Source organism: Dipodomys merriami, unplaced genomic scaffold (assembly GCF_024711535.1).
Source record: "Dipodomys merriami isolate MVZ:Mamm:240054 unplaced genomic scaffold, mDipMer1.0.p SCAF_187, whole genome shotgun sequence".
Classification (NCBI taxonomy): Eukaryota; Metazoa; Chordata; class Mammalia; order Rodentia; family Heteromyidae; genus Dipodomys; species Dipodomys merriami.
The window spans coordinates 442009-464361 of NW_027203237.1; positions in this window are offsets into that span (position 1 = coordinate 442009).

The window sequence follows — 22353 nt, forward strand, 5'->3', positions numbered from 1 at the left end:
TTATGCATTGTGGGCTGTGAGTTCAAATCCCAACATTGCCAAAAGTTTATATGTGCAGTAAGAACCAATTTTGACACATTTTTTTCCTTCTCTGTAAAAGTCCTGTGTCCCAGTATGATGTATAATCCATATGCAAATATATCCATGTGATAAGCTGCAAAACAACTCCATGGAACCAGACGCTGCTAGCTCACAGCTATCTGCTCAGGGATGAGTTCTGAAAGTGGTGGTTTAATACTCAGCCCTGGCAGGAAGTCTGCGAGACTCTGACCTGACGCTGAAAGTCGTAGAGTTCTAGCCTTGAGGAAAAGGTCTTAGGAGAGTACCCTCAACCTGTGCATGCAATCCCCAAGGCTGAGGACCCTACCTCCCATTAGCCACCCCTCTAAACCATTAGATGTGAACTTTTTTGATTTGTGACGTTTTTCTGAAAGAATGTTGATACTGATGAAAGCACCCGAATTCTAATGACAGCTTGTGGGATAGAGCTATGTGATGAGCTCTTCCTGGGGTGCTGGTGCTCAGTCCTTCACAGGGTCCTGTGTGCTGAGTCCTTCATGGGGTGTATTCTTTCATTGTTAGAGCTCCCCAAGTAAGATGATTGTGCAGATGAGAAAGTTGAGGCTCAGGTATGTCCCCAAGGCAAGGCCAAATTTATATATGTACTGAAATCTAGTGACTTGTCTCCTGTCAACAATTGGTTTGGTTTAGTTTTCTCCATCATGAATCTTCAACCCAGAGCCTAGGTGCTGACTTTCCTCTTGGGCTCATGGCTAGCACTCTACCACGCGGAGCCAAAGACCCGCTTGCAGCAAAGTATCACGGCTTAGGTGTTTTTAGCTGAGGTCTATCATCCTGCCTGCTCAGGAAGCTGAGGATTTGGGTTCAAAACTATCCCAGAAACAAAAGGTCCCATGAGACTATTATCTCCTATTCACTACTTAAGAAACTTAAAGTGGAAGCTGGGCACCAGTGACTCACACCTCTCATCCTAGCTATTCAGGAGCCTGACAGCTGAGAATCAGGGTCCAAAGCCAGCCTCGGCAGGAGATTCCTTGAGATGGTTATCTCCAAAGAAACACCAGAAAGCCTGAAGGGGCGCTGTAGCTCAAATGTCCTAGATTTGAGCTGAAGAGCTCAAGAGACAGCACCCAGACCCAGGCTTCAACTCCTCTAAATACAAGAAAAGAAATCAAGAAACCTGAAGTGGAGTGCTGGGAATGTGTCTTAGGGGTAGAGTGTTTGTATGAAACCCTGGGTTTGAATCCTCAGTACCACATCCCTAGAAAAAAACCCTGAATTGGCTGTGTGGTTCAAGTGGTAGAGTGCTGTCCATGTACAAGAGAAACTAAGGTACAGTGCTCAGGTCCTGAATTAAAGCTCCAGGGCTGGTGTATGCACATGCACGCATGCACACACACATTCACACACACACACACACACACACACACACACACACACACACACACACACACACACACAAAGATACAAGAAATGAAGCAGTGACACCAAATGGTAAAGCAAAGAGCTTCTCCTCTGAGCCCAAGGTCAGCACCCTGGCCCTGTGTTTAACCTGAAATCTACATACCCAGGGCCCAACTCAGAGAGAGCAAATACATGATGAGCTTCACCAGTCCTAGATGACAGGAAGCATTGTGATTTTGCACAAGTACTTAGATTTAACAAGCTCCCGGAAACCTAGGGAGGCACCTTTGCCAATTAGGAATCTTATTAGGTTCAGCTCCCTAGTTGTCTGCCAGAAGGACTCTGGAATTAATTGTAGTAGTTTTATTCAACACTGGAACATAGTATAACAAAGACAAGATGAGTGCAGATAACTTGGCCTGCCATGGGAGATGGCACAAATGAAGGCTTCCTGTCAAAACAGAGCACTGGGGAGAGAGAGAGCTAGGGGTACAAAGAGACCTTTTTCTCCTGCTCTTCAGAGCCTTCCCACACTCATCCTCACTAATTGCTCCAATTGTTTGTTACACAGATGTATAGGAGTGAGGATTTTTTTTTCTGCCTGTTCCAATAGCCTGAGGTGTGCAGAAACCCTCAGGCTACACTGGAAACAGTGAAGGGATCCCAGGAACACACACTGTCTTGAACACACTCTCTGTGCTATGAAATCATTCTATTCAAAGCAAATTTCCTAGCTGGGTGTCTTTCTTCATAGCGACTCTGGATGTTCACCGATAGAAATACATGCATACATACACAGACAAACAGACTTATGGCTCTTTTTTTGTGTGGCAGATCCTGAGGCTTGAACTGTGAGCCTAGACATTGTTCCTGAGATCCTTTTCCTGAAGGAAGCACTTTATTGTGTCTTAAACCATGATTACCCTAGGCTGGGGTGCAGTATTTACAACCACAGATGATCCAGGGATCCTAGTACCCGAGTTCAACTCCTAGCACTGGAAAAAAACCATCAAAGCAACAAAAATGGAGGAGGAAAAAACCAGGAAGTTTTACACAACCATTTTACCTTTGTTTCCTTTGCACTGTGACCATCCTGGGTCTCAATGACTCAGCTTGAAAATTGTACATGACCTTGCATGACCGAAGGCTGGGGGCTGTCAGTGAAGCCTAAGCCCAACCCAGACACCTAGGCCCTGAATTTGATCCTGGGATTGCCACCTACACATGGCAGAAGATGCAAGGAAACTCATTCTTATCTATTCCTATATATAGGAAGACTAATAGAAGGTTTGACATGTGCTAATTCAATTACTAATTAGCTAGTCAATCTAGTATAAGATTGTACACAATAAATATAGGTCATTGATTAATTGAATTAATACTTTATTAAGTCTTCTTCCATGATTAATTAATGGATGCATAATTTTAGACCAAATAATTGGTAGCAATAGAATATATAAAAATAAGATATAGACATCACATTATATAGAGAGTTATTCAATAGAATCTACACAAATGCCTATCTGTCTCGGTATACATTTATTTATAGATGCATATACATATGTAAACACACACACAGTGCAATCTACACATCTATCTGTTTATATATTGACCACCCCTATGGCTTGATCTCAGGTCCTCAAATTTGCCAGCCAACTTCACTTGCATCAGACTGGTGTGCTAACAATGATCCATTTATGAAGTGGGTCTTGTAGGCCCAGAGTTCAAATCACAGAACTGCCAAAAACTTAAACCTGGTGGAAGAATATAATTGTCCTACTTGTTTCCCTTATTGGCGAAAGTCCTGGGTCTCAGGAATGATGGATAATACATAGGGAAATCTATGTTTATGTAATAGGATGTAAAGAATATTATATGTGTAATCATACTGACTAAAATAAATAAGAAATAAGTAAAACACAAAATAAAATCAATAACTACATGAACCACAATATGCACTAAACCTGTAAATATAAATCATGTATTTAAATTATATACAAATATATTTTTTCAAGTGCTAGGACTTGAATTCAGGCCCTGGGAACAGGCCTGACTTTCTTTTCTTCCAGCATGGTGAGCTTCCCTTTCCCCCACGATGCTTCAGATTTCTCAGACCCTGAGTTCAAATCCCAGGCCTGGCAGAAAAAAAATGGCGTCAATTCCAAACCACAGAGCCTCATAATTTTTTAAATATTTTTAATGTATGTATGTATGTATGTATGTATTTATTTATTTATTTATTTTTATTTTGTCAAGCACAGGGGTTGTACTCAGATCATGGCAACTCTGCCTCAGCTTTGATCACTGCAGGCTGGGTTGAAGCCACTGGACTCACAGCCGAACCTGGGTTCCTAAGCCCCAAAGACTGACAAGAATAAAAATAAATAAAATGACACAGATAAGATTTCCCTTATTTGCAATAACTAGTATATGTCTGAGTCAAGCAGAAAAGGTCAGATAAGTTGATGTTAGAGAAATGAACCCCAAGGTAACTCTTCAAAAGGTTTTTTTTAAATTTCATTCAATTGTTTCTAACATATTTATAAGATGACTTCTATGTTGCTTTGTATGTCCCTTCCCCACGGTATAACCCGTGCTTTCACTGTATTTGATGGTGGTATAATTTGTGGAGGGGAAGGGAAAAAACAAATCGTTTAAATAGGGATACAGCTGGAACTAATGCAACAATGAGATGTACAAGTCATTATGTAGAAAAAAGAACTTTTCAACATTGGTGGGGGGGCAGGGAGTATATGGAAAGGGATGGGAAAGGCAAACATAAGAGGAGGCAACAATGTTTAATGAGAAATGTACTCATTATCTTGCCCATATAATTCTAACCCGACTGTACGTTATTTTTACAAAAAAAACTAAACAACAACAAAAAATCAGCAACTTGCCGATGGCTGCAGGTTTTACACTTGTTTTCTTTGCAAGGTAACCATACTGGGTCTGAATGACATGGCTGAAAAGTGTTACTAACCTGGCATTGCTGTAGGCTGGCAGGCTACCAAGGAAGCCATAGGCCAACACAGCACATAGGCCCTGTGTTCGAAGCCCGGTTCTGACCCCTACCAATGCAGGGAGATCCTAATAATCTGGTTCCTATACATAGGAATACTGATTGAAGGTTATGAATGTCAAGGTTGAATTAGTTGTTCCTGAATGATACTACTATAAAATTAAACAGAGTGAGTTTAGTAGGCCAATGGAATTTAATGGATATATTTTGACACATTAAAAGAATACTATTAATTACATGGATGCAATAGTTTCAGGACAGTAGTTGATTTAATTAATATTTCATTAAGGATGAAAATGAAAATATTAATTACATGGAGGCATAATAAATACCCAACAATTGTTAGGAATGTAGTATATATAACTGAAGAATGTATAGACATATCTGGCACTCTTTAAAGATCTATATTTATTTGTGTACTACCATCTGCATGTCAATCTGTTCTTATTTTGTCAAACCCTGGGGCTTGATCTCAAGTGCTGGCAACTTCTTGTAAGCTCTATATGCCCCAGGCTGGTGTGCTGACATTCACCCATTCATGAATTGGGCCTATGAGTTCAGATGCCAGCACTCACAAAAATTGAATGGTGGAGTAAGAAACCTATGGTGACACATGTTTTCCTTTTCTGTGAAATTCCTGGTTGTCAGGTGTGAAGTTTCATACATAGGCAAATCCATATCCTATGTAATAAATGTAGTAAATGTTTCATGTTTAATAACAGTCAATAAAATAAATGGTAAGTAAATGAATAAAACAAAAATAAAATGAATAACTACACTAAGTGCAATATGGAGTCAACATACAGGGCTCGATCTCAGGGCCTGGGAACTGCCTGGCAGCTGAATTGGCTAGAGGCTGCTGTGTTGGCAGTCATCCATTCATGAACTGAGCCTTCTAGGCCCTGAGTTTAGATCCAAGCACTGCCAAAAATGTAATCATGGAGTGAGAAGCCGAGTGTGACACGTTTTCCTCTTCTTTGAAAGTGCTCGGTGACAGGTAGGATGTATAAATTATATGCAAATCTACATGCTATGAAATAGGATGTCATAAAGGAAAGAAATGACATAGGTGGAAGAAAGATTGAATTAGTAGTGAATCATTCTGGCATAAAATTAGATGCAATAATTATAGGACTTGCATTGAGTTTAATTAATATTTTTTGAGCATTAAGAGAATAAAAATTACATGGAGACATAATTAAATACCTAATAATTGGTTGTAACACACGCTGCATAATTTAATTTGTCTCATTTATAAAATATGTAATTATATGTATGGATGTATGTACATATATGATAAATAATAACAGGATATTGAGTAATTATTAATTAATGCTTTATTAATTGTTCAACTGGAAACATCATTAAATGGAGACATAATTTAAAACCTAATATTTGGTAGTAATATTATCTATAATTCAATAATATACAGACATCTCTCTTTTTGTGTATATAATACTTATATACAGGAAGCTCTATCTATTTATACCTCGTTCACTCCTGGGGCTCGTTGGGTGAGTGCTTGCCTAGCAAGCAAGAAGCCCTGGGTTGGATTTCTCAGTGCCACTTAAACAGAAAATCCAGAAGTTCTGCTGTTTTTCAATCAATTGAATGTGAGCCTGGAGCACCAATATTTAGGAACATTTTCTAAGCCTTTACTCAAGCCCCAGGACTGCCACCAAAAACAAGGTAGAACATTCTACCTGCAATGATATAAGGACAGAACTTCAAATACATCATCACAGAGCAAGCTAGGAGTCTGGCGCTGACAGCTGCCACCTAACCTGACTTAGCCATATGTAAACCACTGCAACCCAGCTGCAGGGAACCAGACGCTGATGGCTGGCTTAACCCCATCATCCTAGTTGTTTAGGGGCTTTAAAACCCAGCCCTGGCAGGAAGTCTGTGAGACTCTTTAAAATGTGGCTCCTAGTGGCAGAGCTCTAGCCCTGAGCAAATGGTATTAGAACAGTATCCACATGCTTTGAGTTCAAGCCCCATGGGTAACCCCCCTAAAAAATACACCCCTCTAAACCATTAGATGTGATCTTTTGTGGTTTTTGAAATGTTCCTCAAAGAAGAGTGATACAGATGAAACCACCCTAATTCTAATGACAATTTGTGGAATAGAGCTATGTGCTGAGCCCTTCATAAGGTGATCTGTGCTGAGTCCTTTACAGGGTGCAGTGTGCTGAGTCCTTTACAGGGTGCACTGTGCTGAATCCTGCATTGGGTGCTGTGTGCTGAGTCATGCGAAGAGTTTCACGTGCTGTGTCCTTCACAGGGTGCATTCATTCATCTGGTCCTTGTAAGAGCTCCACAACTGAGATGATTTTGCAGACAAAAAATGTGACATATATATATATATATATATATATATATATATATATATATATATATATATAATATGGAAATCTATGCCTCCAAAAGAAAAAAATGACATTGCCATATTTGTTAGGAAATGGAAAGACTTGGAAAAAATTATATTAAGTGAAGTAAGACAGGCTCAAAGAAACATAGGTCCCATGCTTTTACTTCTTTGCAATAACTAGTATATGCCTGAGACAAGCAGAAAATGTTATATATGTTGCTCTTAGGCGAAATGAACAACACCATAAGGATTCAAATATTTTTTCTTTCATGCAGTTGTTTCTAACATATTTGTAAGATGATTTATTTGTTGCTTTGTAGGTCTCTCCCCCACAGTATAACCCCTATTTTCACTGTATTTGATGTTGGTATAATTTGTGGAGGGGAAGGGAAAAAGCAAATCGTTTAAATAGGGAAACATGTGGACACATTGCCACAATGAGATGTACAATTCATTACATCTAAAAACGAACTTTACAACTTTGGTTGGGGGGGAGGAGTGAGGGGGAAGGGATAGGAAGGGGAAACAAAGGAGGAGGCAACAATGTTTACTAAAAAATGTGTTCAATACTTTGCCGATGTAATTGTAACCCCTCTGTAGGGTATTTTCATAATAAAGAAAAAAAGAAGTTTGATTAAAAAAGAATATTGTGGCTCAGATGTGTCCCCATGGCATGGACAAAATTATGTATTATTGAAGTCTAGTGAGTTGTCTCATGCCGACAATTGTTTTGTTTTGGTTTTCTCAGTCATGAACCTTGAACTTGGGGCCTAGGCACTGACCTTTACCTCTGGGCTCATGGATAGCCCTCCACCTCGTGGATACAAGGACCCCCTTGCAGCAGAGTGCCCCAGCCTAGGTGTCTATAGCTAAGGTCTGTCATCCTGCCATCTCAGGAAGATGAGATGTGAGGATCTCGGTTCCAAACTATCTCAGACACAATAGGTCCCATGAGACTATTATCTCCAATTGACCACTAAGAAACCTGAAGTGGAAGTTTGGTGCTTGTGGCTCATGCCTGTAATCCTAGCTACTCAGGAGGATGAGATCTGAAGATCATGATTCAAAGCTAGTCTGGGCAGGAAAGTCCTTGCGACACTGAACTCCAATGAACCTCAGGGAAACCTGAAGTGGTGTTGTGGCTAAAGTGGTAGAGCACAAGACTAGAGCTGAAGAGCTCAGGGACAGCACTCAGGTCCAGACTTTAAATGCTACAACAGACAACAACAACAACAAGAAAAAGCAGAAACAAACTACCAAATCTGAAGTAGAGGGCTGAGAATGGGCCTTAGGGGTAGAGTGCTTTGCATATATGAAACCCTGGGCATGATTTCTCAGGACCACATCACTAGAAAAAAGCCTGAAGTGTCTCTGTGGTTCAAGTGGGAGAGAGATATCCTTGTACAAGAGAAACTAGGTACACTGCTTAGGTCCTAAGTTCAATCGCCAGGACTGGTGTATGCACGCGTGCACATGGACACACACACACACACACACACACACACACACACACACACACACACACACACACACACACACACACACACACACACACACCACACACACAAACCAGAAGTGAAGCTATGACATCAAATAGTAGAGCACTGGGCTTCTGCACTGAGCTCATGTTCAGCACCCAGGCCCTGTGTTCAACCCCAAAATCTAGCCACCCAGGGCCCAACTAGGAAAGGTCATATGTTTCAAAACCTGATGAGCTTCACCAGCTCTAGGAAGCTTTGTGATATCCGACATGTGCTTGGATTTCCCAAGGTCCCATAAACATAGGAGAGGCAACATAGGCCCATCATCGACTGCAATTAAAAATTTTATTAGGTTCAGTGCCCTAGTTGTCTGCCAGAAGGACTCTTGAATTATACTGATACATCCATCCATATACAAATAGATGGAGCTACACGATCTTTTTTTTGGTGGGGGGGGGGGGGGGCATATTCTGGGGTTGGACATGAACCATAGCCATTTTCCCTGAACTCCTTTTGCTAAGAGGTAGCACATTAAAATTCAATCACAGCGCCATTTCTGATTTTTTTCTCTGATCTCATAGATAAAGTAGTGTCAACTTTCCTACACTGGCTGGATTCAAAGTAAAGTTCTCTACGTCTTAGCCTTCTGAGGAGCTGGAGTTACAGTAAGCAGGCACTGACACCTGCCTTTCTTTTCTTCTTCATTTATTACTCTGGACATCTGACTTCTTATTAGGGTCATTCCAATGGTTTGAATTTGTAAGTAAACTACCCAATGTTCTTTATAACTGCTTTCTTTGAGAATGATTTTCTCTCCTCATCTTCCCCTCTGGCCACAGGTTTGAAGCCAAAAATGAGAAATGAGTGTCCCAGGATTTTGGAGCAAATGTTCACAGGACATGCCAGTTCTGTCACTTAGCATTGAGCTGCAGTGAATTTACTGATTCAGGAGGAGAGGACTGAAACCTTGAGCGATTTTCACACTGTCTGCATTGCTCCTTTTGTCTATAAAATGGCCTAATAATTATGAACGTTTTTTGTCTACACCCTTAAGTATCTAGAACACACTAGAATCATCTTACTGTTTCTGTTTTTCTCTAGATCCTCTTGAGATTTAGACTAAAGGTTTTGTGGAGCAGCATCTCAGTGAATCCCTAAGGAAAGCTGCTTAAATCCTCCTCAGGAGATCACCATTCAAAGCCAGCCTGAGCAGGAAAGTCTGTGAACCTCTTATCCTCAATAAGCCACCAGAAAACCAGAAGTGGAGCAGTGTCCCAGAGGGTAGAGCTCCAGCTTTGAGAGAGAAACCCAAGCAGGAGACACTGTCCAGAGCATGCAGGAAACCCTGGGAGGCGCTTATGTCCAATTATGGACCAGATGGCTGGACATGGAGCTGTGGCGGTGGTAGAACCTCAGCCTTGAGCAAAACAGCTCAGGAATGCATTGGGCCCCGTGTTTAAGCCCTGGGATGCCCACAAAAAGTTCAAAAAGAAAAGGCCAAGTTATATATCAGTGTCCTTCTGCCATCTTATGTGTGTTTATTACTTCCCTGATTGCAAACAGACCATATGCAATGCTTCTGCTTTTACTTACTGATGTATTTTTCAGATATGCTCATTGCGCATTTCAGACCCATCACATTTCTCTTCCAGGGCTCCATGCCTGCATCCTTATATGATGCACACTTAAGCTCTCAGCCGCCTTTATTTACATTTTATTATGAGGCCAACACAGGAACAGTCACAAATCAGGCAGGGGAAGAGAAGATCAGGGTTCATAGTTATAACAGGTATTCAGAAAAATTAACTTGGGGATGAAAAATGTAGCATACTTATGTAAAAACTACCATTAAGAAAAAGATGAGGGGGCTGGGAATGTGGATTAGTGAGAGAGTGTTTGCCTAGCAAACTGGCACATACACAGAAAAAGCCAGAATTGGTGCTGTGACTCAAGTAGCAGAGTGCTAGAGACAGTGCTCAGGCCTTGAGTTCAGCCCAAGAACTGCCAAAGAGATACTACGTAGGTAGGTAGGTAGATAGACAGACAGACAGACAGACAGACAGACAGACAGACAGACAGACAGACAGACAGACAGACAGAGATAGATAGATAGATAGATAGATAGATAGATAGATAGATAGATAGATAGATAGATAGATAGATAGATAGATAGATAGATAGATGGATAGATAGATGGATAGATAGATGGATAGATGGATAAATGATAGGTGAATCTGGTCTTGGATGTCAGTAGGAAAGAAGGGAACACTTCCCCACCATGAGGCTTTCTGCAGTGTGGCAGGACACCAGCATTGCATTCACATAACCACAGAGCAGGAAGACTGTCTCTCTTCCACTTCTCAGGCAGTGGAGAACCCCAGAGTCAAGAGGGCAGAGCCAGGTTCTAACTCAGGTGCTTGGAGGCAGAAGAGAAAGGACCCTGCCTCTCCTTGGACTGGGGATTTACATTAATGATGTGGAGAATGAAGGAAGGAGAATGGACTGGCAGAGGTAGAAGAAGGGCCTTCAAATCTGACAGATGGAGAGTCAAGAACCCACTCCCTAAGACCAAAAAGCAGGATTTTTCTACTCTGTTCCTCCCCACTCTCCCACTAAACTGGCTCTCTATTGGTAACCTAAACATAGTGTGAAGCTCCCTTCACCTGTGGGACGAAGGATAATTAGTCATTGTTTGAAGAGGCTGAGAAAAGCCTGACCCTGGTGTGACTCTAACAAATATTTCAGATTTCCCCCCATTGCTGGCTGTGCCTGGTATGAATGAAGTAGTTTTGCAGCTCACTTCCCTGTTGAGTGTGTACATTCTACCTCCTAATCCTGCAGGCCTAGATCTCTGCATCTAGCCTGTTTTTTTTTGAAACTGTTTCCTATCCATCAAATACAGAGTTACATTGGAGTTCTTCCTGCTAACAGGGCTAGATCTTGGATCCTGAGAACTTCATTTATACCCAGGATGGGTGAATGATGTTTCTTTCCTGCTTCTATAGCTTGAGAACGCTAAGAACATTTAGAGTGCAAGTAACTTCTCATCACCAAGGGAAACCTAGGAATTCTTGAACATGTGACCTTTTGGAAGCCCACTGGTGGACACAAGATGATTACAATCTTCACCTGAGTGGCTGGGCAGATCGATCTGCTACACTTGAACCTTGAACTTGACCTGCTCTCCTAGTCCATGTACTTCTTTGGTGTTTGTCCTACTAGCTCCTCAGGAGCTTCCAAGATAGAAATAGATTGATCAAACCCAAAGGGAGTTACTGTCTTTTTCCTTCTTTTTCTGTCCTTGCTTTAAATGTTTTGCAGGTCTTTGGATCTTAATTGTCGATCTATGCTCTGTCCCTGGGCTCCTTTGTCTCAAGGCTAGCTCTCTGCCACATGAGTCCCTTTCTGCTTTGTGTGTGGTGAAGTGGAAGTCAGAGCCTCATAGACATTCCTGCCATGGCTGTCTTCACCCTGTGATCCTCAGACCTCAGCAAGGGTGACACACATGAGCTTCTGTAGCTCTGCTAAGTTCAGAACTGTAATGACATTGAAAATACAAGTCAACTGTTCATCATAAAGGGCTTGGGAAGCATATGAACCCTTTCAACATTGGACCTTTCAGAACCCTGTAGCACACAAGGTTATAATGCTAGAGACAGAGAGCCTGAGCATATGGATCTGCTATACTTGAATATTGAGCTCTGACTCCAATTCTGGTGTACAGCAGCATTCATTTTCCAGAAAATGTTCTCACAATTAACAAATAGGAAAAGTACTTTGATTAACCCTCACTTTTTTTCCAGGTATGTGTCTCGAACTCAAGCCTGGGCACTATCCCTAAGCCCTTCAGCTCAAGGTGAACACTCTACCACTTGAGTCACAGCTCTATGTGGGGTCTTTTGGTGGTTCATTGGAGGTAAGAGTCTAACAGGCTTTCCTTGCCTAGGCTGTCTTTGAACTGTGGTCTTGAGGTCTCAGCCTCCTGATTAGCTAGTGTTGTAGGTGTGAGCCACCAGCATCTGGCCTGATATTTTTGCCAGTTCTGGGGCTTGAACGTAGGTCCAGGGTATTGTCTCTGAGCTTCTTTTTCTCAAGGCTAGCACTCTACCACTTGAGCCATTCCACAGCTTCTGGGTTTTTCTGAGTATGTGGCACTGAGGATTTAAACCATGACATTCATGCATGCTGAGCAAGCTCTCTACCTATAAGCCACATTCCCAGCTTCACTCTTACTATTTTACCCCTCAACTTGCCTATCCTCAAGAAAAAGCCTCTGAGTATAAATCATCTAAACAAATCCCTGTAGGAAGTTGTCCAAAGATGAATAAGACAAAGCTCATACTTAGGACAGACTCTAAACATGTGATGACTGTGACAAATGCCCGCATTTAATTATGTATCATGTTTCAACACTTAATAAAGTATTAATGAAAAATGAGTCAATATCCTAAATTATTGTGTATAATTTTATAGTAGATGTACAAAATGTAATAAATATTATGTATGTAATAACACTAAATACATTAAACAATGAATAAATGAATAAAATAAAAATAAAAGAAATAAAAAACAGTGACAATAATCATAATATGTCATAAACATACCTATGTAAGTATATATCATAAATATTTTTCCATTGCAGGGCCTTACTGCAGGCCTTGCGAACTCTAGCCTGAATTTGCCTTTACCCATGGTGCAAAAGAGTTACCTGGAATGTGAGATCAAATCCCAGCAATGGCAGAAATACTTGCCCCATTTCCAAGACAGTGACAATTTTTTTTGATGAAAACAGTTATGTTTATTCAGTTCCATACTGAACATTAAAAAAAAAGCAGTGTAAAATTTTGTACACCTATTCAGACATCTTTCCCTTACCCCCAAAGTGCTTCTCTAAGCACAACATTGTTTATTTTTTGTATGATGTTTATTCTAAAAATGATGTACAGGAGGTTACAGTTATATGAGCAAAGTAAGGAGTACATTTCCTATTGAGCATTGTTGCCTCTTTCTTTGTTTTCCCCCTACCATCCCTTCCCTCCCATCTCCACAACTAACTCCCCCTGCCAAGATCAGTGACTTAATTTTTTAATTTTGGCTTGGCACGGGGTTTGAACTAAAGTAGTGGCGACTCTGCACTTTCCCTCACATTGGTATAGATTTACCAAGACCCTGAGTTCAAATCCCAGGATAGGAAATAAAACTAGCAGAAATTCCATTTTTTTAATTTAGTTAAATAAATAAATGAATAATTTATTTATTTATTTGTTTGTTTGTTCTTTTTTTGCCAACCATGGGTCTTGATCTCAGATCATGGCAACACTGTCTAAGTTTTTATATGCCTAGGCTGGGCTGCAGCCTCTTGACCTACAGCTAATACTGGGATCCCAAGCCAAGAGGGCTTGCAGGAAGATAAAAAAAAGTGGAACAGCACCAAAAGTAGTGAGCTGCAGAGGGTTGGGGGGGTATAATTGTTTTCTTTGCAGTGTGACCCTACTGGTTCTGAATGACACAGCTGCAAAGTGCACCTGACCTGCCATTGCTGAAGGCTGGTAGGCTATCAGGGAAGCCATTGGCCCACCTGTCAACATAGGCCCCAGGTTCAAATCCCTGTCCTGACACCTACCAGTGTCAGAGATCCCAAGAGACTCGTTCCTATGCATAGGAATACTGATTGAAAGAGTTGTTCCTGCATTGGTTTAGTCTAAAATTGGAAGCAAGAATCCTAGGATGCTGATTGATCTTCACTAATAGTTTATTAAGCATGAAAAGAATAATATTCCTTCAATGGAAGTATAATAAATACCAAAGAGTTGGTAGGAAAGTAGTAGATGTCATTCGATAATACATAGTCGTCTCTGGCACTTTTACCAATATATATTTATTTGTATATCACCGTCTGCCTATCCATGTATCACTGTTTTGGCCAAACCTGAGGCTCAATCTCAGCACCTGGGAACCACCTGAAAGGAAGGAAGGAAGGAAGGAGGAAGGAAGGAAGGAAGGAAGGAAGGAAGGAAGGAAGGAAGGAAGGAAGGAAGGAAGGAAGGAAGAAAGAAAGGAAGGAAAGAAAGAAAGAAAGAAAGAAAGAAAGAAAGAAAGAAAGAAAGAAAGAAAGAAAGAAAGAAAGAAAGAAAGAAAGAAAGAAAGAAAGAAAGATGATAGATGAATCTGGTCTTGGATTTCAGGAGGAAAGAAGGGAACATTTCCCAGTCATTAGGCCTTATGCAGTGTGCCAGGACACCAGCATCGCCTTCACACAAGCACAGAGCAGGAAGACTGTCTCTTTCCCACTTCTCAGGTAGCCTAGGGCCCCAGAGACAATTGGGCAGAGCCAGGTTCTAACTCCGGTGCTTGGAGAAAGAAGAGAAACAACCCTGACTCTAGTGGGTCTGGGGATTTGCATTAATCATGTAGAGAATGAAGGAAGGAGAAAGGACTGGCAGAGGTAGAAGAAGGGCCTTCACATCTGACAGATAGTCAAAAGCCCACTCCCTAAGACCAGAGAGCAGGGTTTTTTGTACTCTGTTCCTCCCTTCTCCCCGACTAAATTGGCTCTCCATTGTTAACTCCCTTCACCTATGGGAGGAAGGTTAATTAGTCATTGTTTGACAAGGCTGACAAAAGCCTGACCCTGGTGTAACTCTAACAAATGTTTCAGGTTTCTTCCCATTGCTGGCAGTGCCTGGAATAAATGAAGTGGTTTTGCCGATCACTTACCTGTTGAATGTGTACATTCTGCCTCCTAATCCTGTAGGCCTGGTTTCTGCACCTAGCCTGGCATTTGAAACTGTTTTCTGTCCTTCAAATCAGTGTTACACTGGAGTTCTTCCTGCTAACAGGGCTAGGGCTTGGATCCTGAGAACTTCATCTGAACCCAAGATTGGTCAATAATATTTATTTCTTGCTCCTATAGCTCAAAACTCCAAGAACATTTAGTTTGCAAGTACTTCTCATCACCAAAGGAAACACAGGAAGCTCTTGAATATCTGATATTTCAGAAGTGGAAGTCAGAGTGTCATAGACTTTTCTGCCTGGCTGGCTTCACCCTGTGATCCTCAGACCTCAGCCTCCTGAGCTAGGATGATGGGCTTGAACTACTGGTGTTCTGCTGTTCAGAACTGTAATGACCTTGACAATACAAGTCAACTACTTATCACAAAGGGCTTGGGGAGCATATTAAGCCTTTCAACATTGACCTTTCAGAACCCTGTAGGACACAAGATTACAATGCTACAGTCTGAGAGGCTGGGCATATGGATGTGTTACACTTGAACCTTAAGCTCTGACTCCAATTCTGGTATACATCAGTGTTCATTTTCCAAGGAATGATCTCATAATTAGCAAATAAGAAAAGTACCTGGATTAACCTTCACTTTTTTCCCCAATAATGTGTCTTGAACTCAAGCCTGGGCACTGTCGCTTAGCCCCTCAGGTCAAGGTGAACACTCTACCACTTGAGCCACAGTGCCACATGGGGTCTTTTCATGGTTCACTGGAGATAAGCGTCTAACAGGCTTTCCTTGATTAGGCTGTCTTTGAACTGTGATCTTCAGCTCTCAGCCTCCTGAGAAGCTAGAGTTCCATGTGTGAGCCACTGACATCTCGTCTATTGTTTTTGGCAGTCTTGGGATTGATCTTAGGGCGTGGGTACTGTCTCTGAGCTCCTTTTCCTCAAGGTTAGCCACTTAGGCCACTCCACAGCTTCTGTTTTTTCTGAGTATGTGCCACTGAGGATTAAACCCTGGCATTCCTGCATGCTAGGCGAGCTCTTTACTACTAAGCCACATTTCTAGTCCCACTCTTACAATTTTATCCCTCACTTGCCTATCCCCAGGAAAAGATTTCTGACTATAAATCATTTAAAGAAATCCCAATAGGAAGATATTCAAAGATTGTACAAAGCTCATACTTGGGAGAGACTCTAAACATGTGAATACTGTGACAAATGCTTCCATTTAATTATGTATTATGTTTCAACACTTAATAAAATATTAATAAAAATGAGTAAATATCCTAAATTGTTGTATAGAATTTTATTATAGATGTGCTAATTGTAATAAATATTATGTGTATAATAATACTAAATACAATAATCAATCAATAAATGAATACAAGATAAATAAAAAACAAAATCAATAATAAAAATCATAATATGAAATTAACATACATATATAAGTGTATATCATATATTAAACATGGATAGAAACATTTTTTGCATTGCAGAGCCTTCATTCAGGCCCTGGGAACTCTAGCCTGAATTTCTTTTCCTCAAGGACAGTGAACTTCGCCTTCAACCATGGTGTAAAAGAGTGACCTGGTCCGTGATCTCAAATCCTAGCAATGGCAGAAATACTGGCCCCAGTTCCAAGACAGTGACTTCTTTTTTTTTAATGGAAGCATTTATGTTTACTCAGTTCCATACTGAACATTAAAAAAAAGCAGTGTGGAATTTGTACAGCTATTCAGACATCCTTCCTTACTTCTAAATTGCTTCTCTGAGAACGACATTGTTTCTCTTTTTTTGTACTTTTTTATTGCAAAAGTGTTTTACAGAGGGATTACAGTTACAGGAGCAAGGTAATGAGTACATTTCCTATTGAGCATTATTGACTCCTCCTTTGTTTTCCCCCTACCATCCCTTCCCTCCTATCTCCACAACTACCTCCCCCTGCCAAGGTCAGTGACTTAGTTTTTCATTTTTGGTTGGCACGGGGTTTGAACTCAAGTAGTGGCAACTGTTCCCTCACATTGCTACAAATTTGCCAACACCCTGAGTTCAAATCCCAGGCTACGAAAGAAAACTGGAAGAAATTGCAAACCAGGGAGCTTTATTTTATATAGAGTTAAATAATTAATATTTTTATTTTTTTGTCCATCCATGGTGCTTGAACTCAGGTCCTGGAAACATTTCCTCAGCTTGGATCTCCCTAGGCTGGGTTGCAGTCTCCAGACCCATAGCTGATCCTGAGATCCTAGGCCCAAAGGGCTTGCAGGAAGAAAAAAGAAGCTGGAAAACACAAAAAGTGGTGAGCTGCAGAGGGCTGGCACTTTATGATTTTTTTTTTAGAATGGTGACCATCCTGGATCTGAATGACATGGCTACAAAGTGGACCTGACCTGCAATTGCTGATGGCTGGTGGGCTATTAGTGAAGCCATAGGCCAATCTGTCAACATAAGCCCTGGGTTCAAATCCCAGTCCTGACACCAATGGCAGGAGAACACAAGAGACTCATTCCTATGCATGGGAATACCAATTGAATGAGTAGTTGTTCATGCAACCGTCTAGTCTAAAATTGGATGCAATTATCCTAGAATGCTGATTGATCTTAACATATAGTTCATTAAGCATGAAAAGAATAATATTCCTTCAATGGTGGTATAATAAATACCTAAGAGTTGGTAGGAACGTAGTAGGTGTCATTCAATCATATATAGACGGCTCTGGCTCTCTTTAACAATATATATTTATTTGTATACCACTGTCTGCCTATCCATATATCACTGTTTTGGCCAAAAGTGAGGGTCGATCTCAGCGCCTGGGAACCACTTGAGAGCTTCATTGGCTAGAGGCTCCCATGCTCAAATTCACCCATTCATGAATTGGGCCTGCTAGACACTGAGTTCTCCATCACTGCCAGGCATGGTTGAGAACACATCTAAAATCTAGATTCTATGTGATAGGATGTAAACAATGTAATAAATGGTATAGGTGTCATCAAATTCAATAAAATAAATGGTGAATAAATGAATAAAACAAGAAATAAAATGAATAAATGCACCAAACACAATATGGGCTGAACATCTGAATGGAAATATAAATCCTATCGTTAAATGTATATAAGGAGTATGTTTTCCAGGACTAAGGCTTGAATTCAGTCTGCCTAGGAGGAGGAAATGGCCGTTGATCCTGAGATAATTGTTTCTAGACCTAGGAAGAGTCATGGCATGCGATTGATCTCATTCTTGAATGAGTAGTTCATGCGTGATGTGAGTAGGAAATAATATGCAAGACTCATTGGGTATAGATTATTTGTAGAGAAGAGTTAGTGAAGCATGACAATAATCATCACAGACATGAAATGGATTCATCAGGAAAGATCCGAATATAGGTACTCACAGATTGGATTCCATCACAGGTCACCATCAATCCTACTCTATACAAATATGTACTTATTTGCATTCTACCTTCAGCTTATGAATGGATGACTATTGTGCTCCGCACACTTCTCCCAGGGGGGCTCAAACTCAGGTACTGAGAATGCATAGCTCCTTCGTCGCTCACAGGCTGGTGTGCTCATGTGGACTCATTCACCAATTGGGCCTGCTAGGCCCCGAGTTCAGATCCCAGCCCTGCCAAAGGATTCATCTTGATGTCAGAAGCAAATTGTTGCTTCTGTTTTCCTTTCTTGTGCAAGTTTTTGGTCTCAGCTAGGATGGAGAATGCATGGACCACCCTCTGGTTATGGGAATAAATTGTTATCCATGTCAGCCCAGTTATACCTGTCATCATATACATAAGAAAATACACAATACATCCATGAATAGCATACAAAATAAACACAATAAGTACACTCAATGAACGATGCAGTCCACACACGAATGTGAATATATATCCCATGTTTCAATGATGCATTGAGCACTATTTTGGCCTCCCTGTGGCTGGATCTCAGTTCCTGGGAAGAGCCCATCTCCTTAGTGGCTCAAAGTCTGGTGTGATCACATGGACTGATTTGGCAGTTGGGCCTCCTAGGCCCCGAATTCAAAACCCAGCACTGCCAAAAATTCACCCTGATGTGAGAAGCCAGTCGTTGCACCTGTTTTCTGTGCTGTGCAAATTCTGGGTCAGAAGCCAGTTGTTACACATGTTTTCCTCTCCTGTGAAAGACCTGAATCTCAACCAAGAAGAGGAATTCATAGGCAACCCTATAACCATAGGAACAGGTTGTCATCCATGTCAGCAAAGTTATACCTGTCACCATATTTAGTAAAATACACAATACCTCCATGAAATAGAGACAAAATAAAGAGAAGTTCAATAAATACAAGATGCTGTTTACACATGTATATCAATATAGATTGTATGTTTAAATTATGAATTTATGAGTATACTGGATGACCCTGGGGATCAATGTCAGATCCTGTGAATGGCCTACATCCTTAGTTGCTCACAGTTTGGTGTGTTCACCTTGACTTATTGGCCAATTGGTCCTACTAGGACCTGAGTTAAGATCCCAGCATTACCAACAAGTGGGTTGTGGAGTAAGAAGCCAAGTGTGAAATCGTCTTCCTTTTCTTTGAATATCCTTTTGATCCTGAGAACATTGACAAGATGGAGAACATTTATACAAATCTAGATGCTCTGTGATAGGATGTCATCAATGTAATAAACGGAATGGGTATCATCATAGTACAATCAATGGTAAATAAATGAATAAAACAAAAAATTCAAGGAACAACCACACACATGTATGGACTGAACACCTATAAGTAAGTATAAATCCTATCTTTACAATGTATATAAATAGTATGTTTCCAGGGCTGGGGCTTGAATTCAGGACTAGTAAACAGGCCTGACTTTCTTATCTTCAAGTACAGTGATCTTCCCCTTCATCCACATTGCTGCTGATTTACCCAGATCCTGAGTTCAAATCCAAAGTCTGGAAGAATATACATCATGAATTGCAAGGGAGGGAGCTAAATTTTTTATTTTACTTTTCTCAGTACGGGCTTGATGTCAGCTTGTGGCAACTGTGCCTCAGCTTCGATCACCCTAGTCTGGGGTGCAGCCACTAGACCTACAGCTGCTTCTGGGATCCTAGTCCCCCAGGTCTTGCAGAGAAAACAATGCACAGAAAAAATGTGGCCTTTTTATATTTTCTTCTTTTGCATGGTGACCCTCATGGGTCTGAATGACACTGTTGCAAAAGGTACTTCACCTTGTGTTGCTGAGGGCTGACAGACTATCTGGGAATCCATAGGCCCACGTGGCAACTTAGGCCCTGATTTCAAATCCCCCTCCTAACACCAATCAATGGCAGGAGATACTAAGAAAATGGTTCCCATACATAGGAAGAACAATGGAATGTTAACAATGTCAAGGTTCAATGAGTTGATCATGAATGATGCTCCTAGAAATTTAGACAGCATAATTTCAGGAGGTTAATTGATTTTATTTAATATTTGTGAAGCATAAAAATATTATTACTTGCCGGGCGCTGGTGGCTCACGCCTGTAATCCTAGCTACTCAGGAGGCTGAGATCTGAGGATCACGGTTCAAAGCCAGCCCGGGCAGGAGAGACCGTGAGACTCCTATCTCCAATAAAACCACCAGAAAACCGGAAGTGGCGCTGTAGCTCAAGTGGTAGAGCGCTCGCCTTGAGCTGAAGAGCTAAGGGACAACGCCCAGGCCCAGAGTTCAAGCCCCACGACCGACAAAAAAAAAAAAAAAAAAAAAAAAAAAAAAAAAAAAAAATATTATTACTTAAAGGAACACAATAATTTCAGGACACTGATTGATTTCTTTAATAGTGTAAGGATGAAAACAATAACATTAATTACATGGACGCATGATTAATACCCAGTAATTGGAAGGAATGTAGTCTATATAACTGAATAATATATAGACATCTCTAAAAACTATAAAAGTACATATTTATTAGCGTACTGCCATCTGCATGTCAATCTGTTCTTATTTTGCTAACACCTGTGGCTTGATCTCAGGTCCTGGGAACAGCCTGTCAGCTCAGTTTGCCCCAGGATGGTGTACTAACCCTCACCCATTCATGAATTGGGCCTTGTAGGCTTGTAGGCGTGAGTTCAGATGCCAGCACTCCCCAAAAATGAATTATGGAATAAGAAGTTGATGGTGACACATGTTTTCCTTTTCTGTGAAAGTCCTGGGTGTCAGGTATGAAGTGGAATACATATGCAGACCTATATCTTATGTAAACAATGTAATCAATTTTTATGTGCCATAATAGTCAAAATAAATGGTCAATATATGAATAAAACAAAAAAATAAAATAACTGCACTGAATGCAATATGGAGTCAACATATGTATATAAATATAAATCATATGTAAATTGTACATGAATAGGATGTTTTCTAGTGGTGGGGATTTATTTCAGGCCTAAGGAACAGACTTGAATTTCTTGACTTCAAGGAGGCCAGTTTCCCCTTCCCACACAGTGCAACAGAGTTACCAAGTCCATAGGTTCCAATCCCAGTGCTGTAATAGTATTTCTTAAGTATTGCATTATGATTCCGTTTTATGAATGTGATTGTTTAAATGCTTCATAAAGAATTAACTCACATCGATCAGTTTCCTATAACATAATTGTATATAATTTTATCCTAGAATCATTCAGGAACTGCTCTTTCAATCATGACATACATTATATTCCATTGGTAATCATATGGACAGGATTAAGTTTCTTAGGATCTCCTTCCATTTGGAAGTGGCAGAACCAGGATTCAAACTATGGGCTACAGCTCCCACAACTTAAACTCGAGAATAGGGAACTCAACATTCTGTCCAAGAACATCAATAAGACCAATGATTAGGCACTCACCAGTGGCTCTCAGCAGTCTTCCTTGATACTTACAAAGCTGTGATGGGAGGATCATGGTCGAAGTCACCCTAGTCAGGAAAGTCCAACTTCAGGGCCAACAAAGCCAGAATCCCTGTGGCTCCAGTGTGCAAGGCCAGCCTTGAGCCAAAGCAGCTCACAGACTGTGCCCATATCCTCAATTCAACGTCTGGGACTGGGAACAAACAGACATACACAACAATCTGTGCAGCCATCTGGCTAAAGCAGGTCACCCTCTTGTCTCCAACTGAATTGGACATTGTTACCCAGGAAAAGGACTGCTATCTTCTTGACTCCGCCCATGCTGCTTGCATCACAGGATTCTGGCCACTCCACTATTATTTCATGGTACTTTCTGACCAGTGAGATATAAGAATGGTGGCCACGCTCACATTCCATGCTGCCAGGTAGCACCGGGTTTCCCGCTGTTAGTTTACACCACTACCAGCAGTTGAGGAAGGT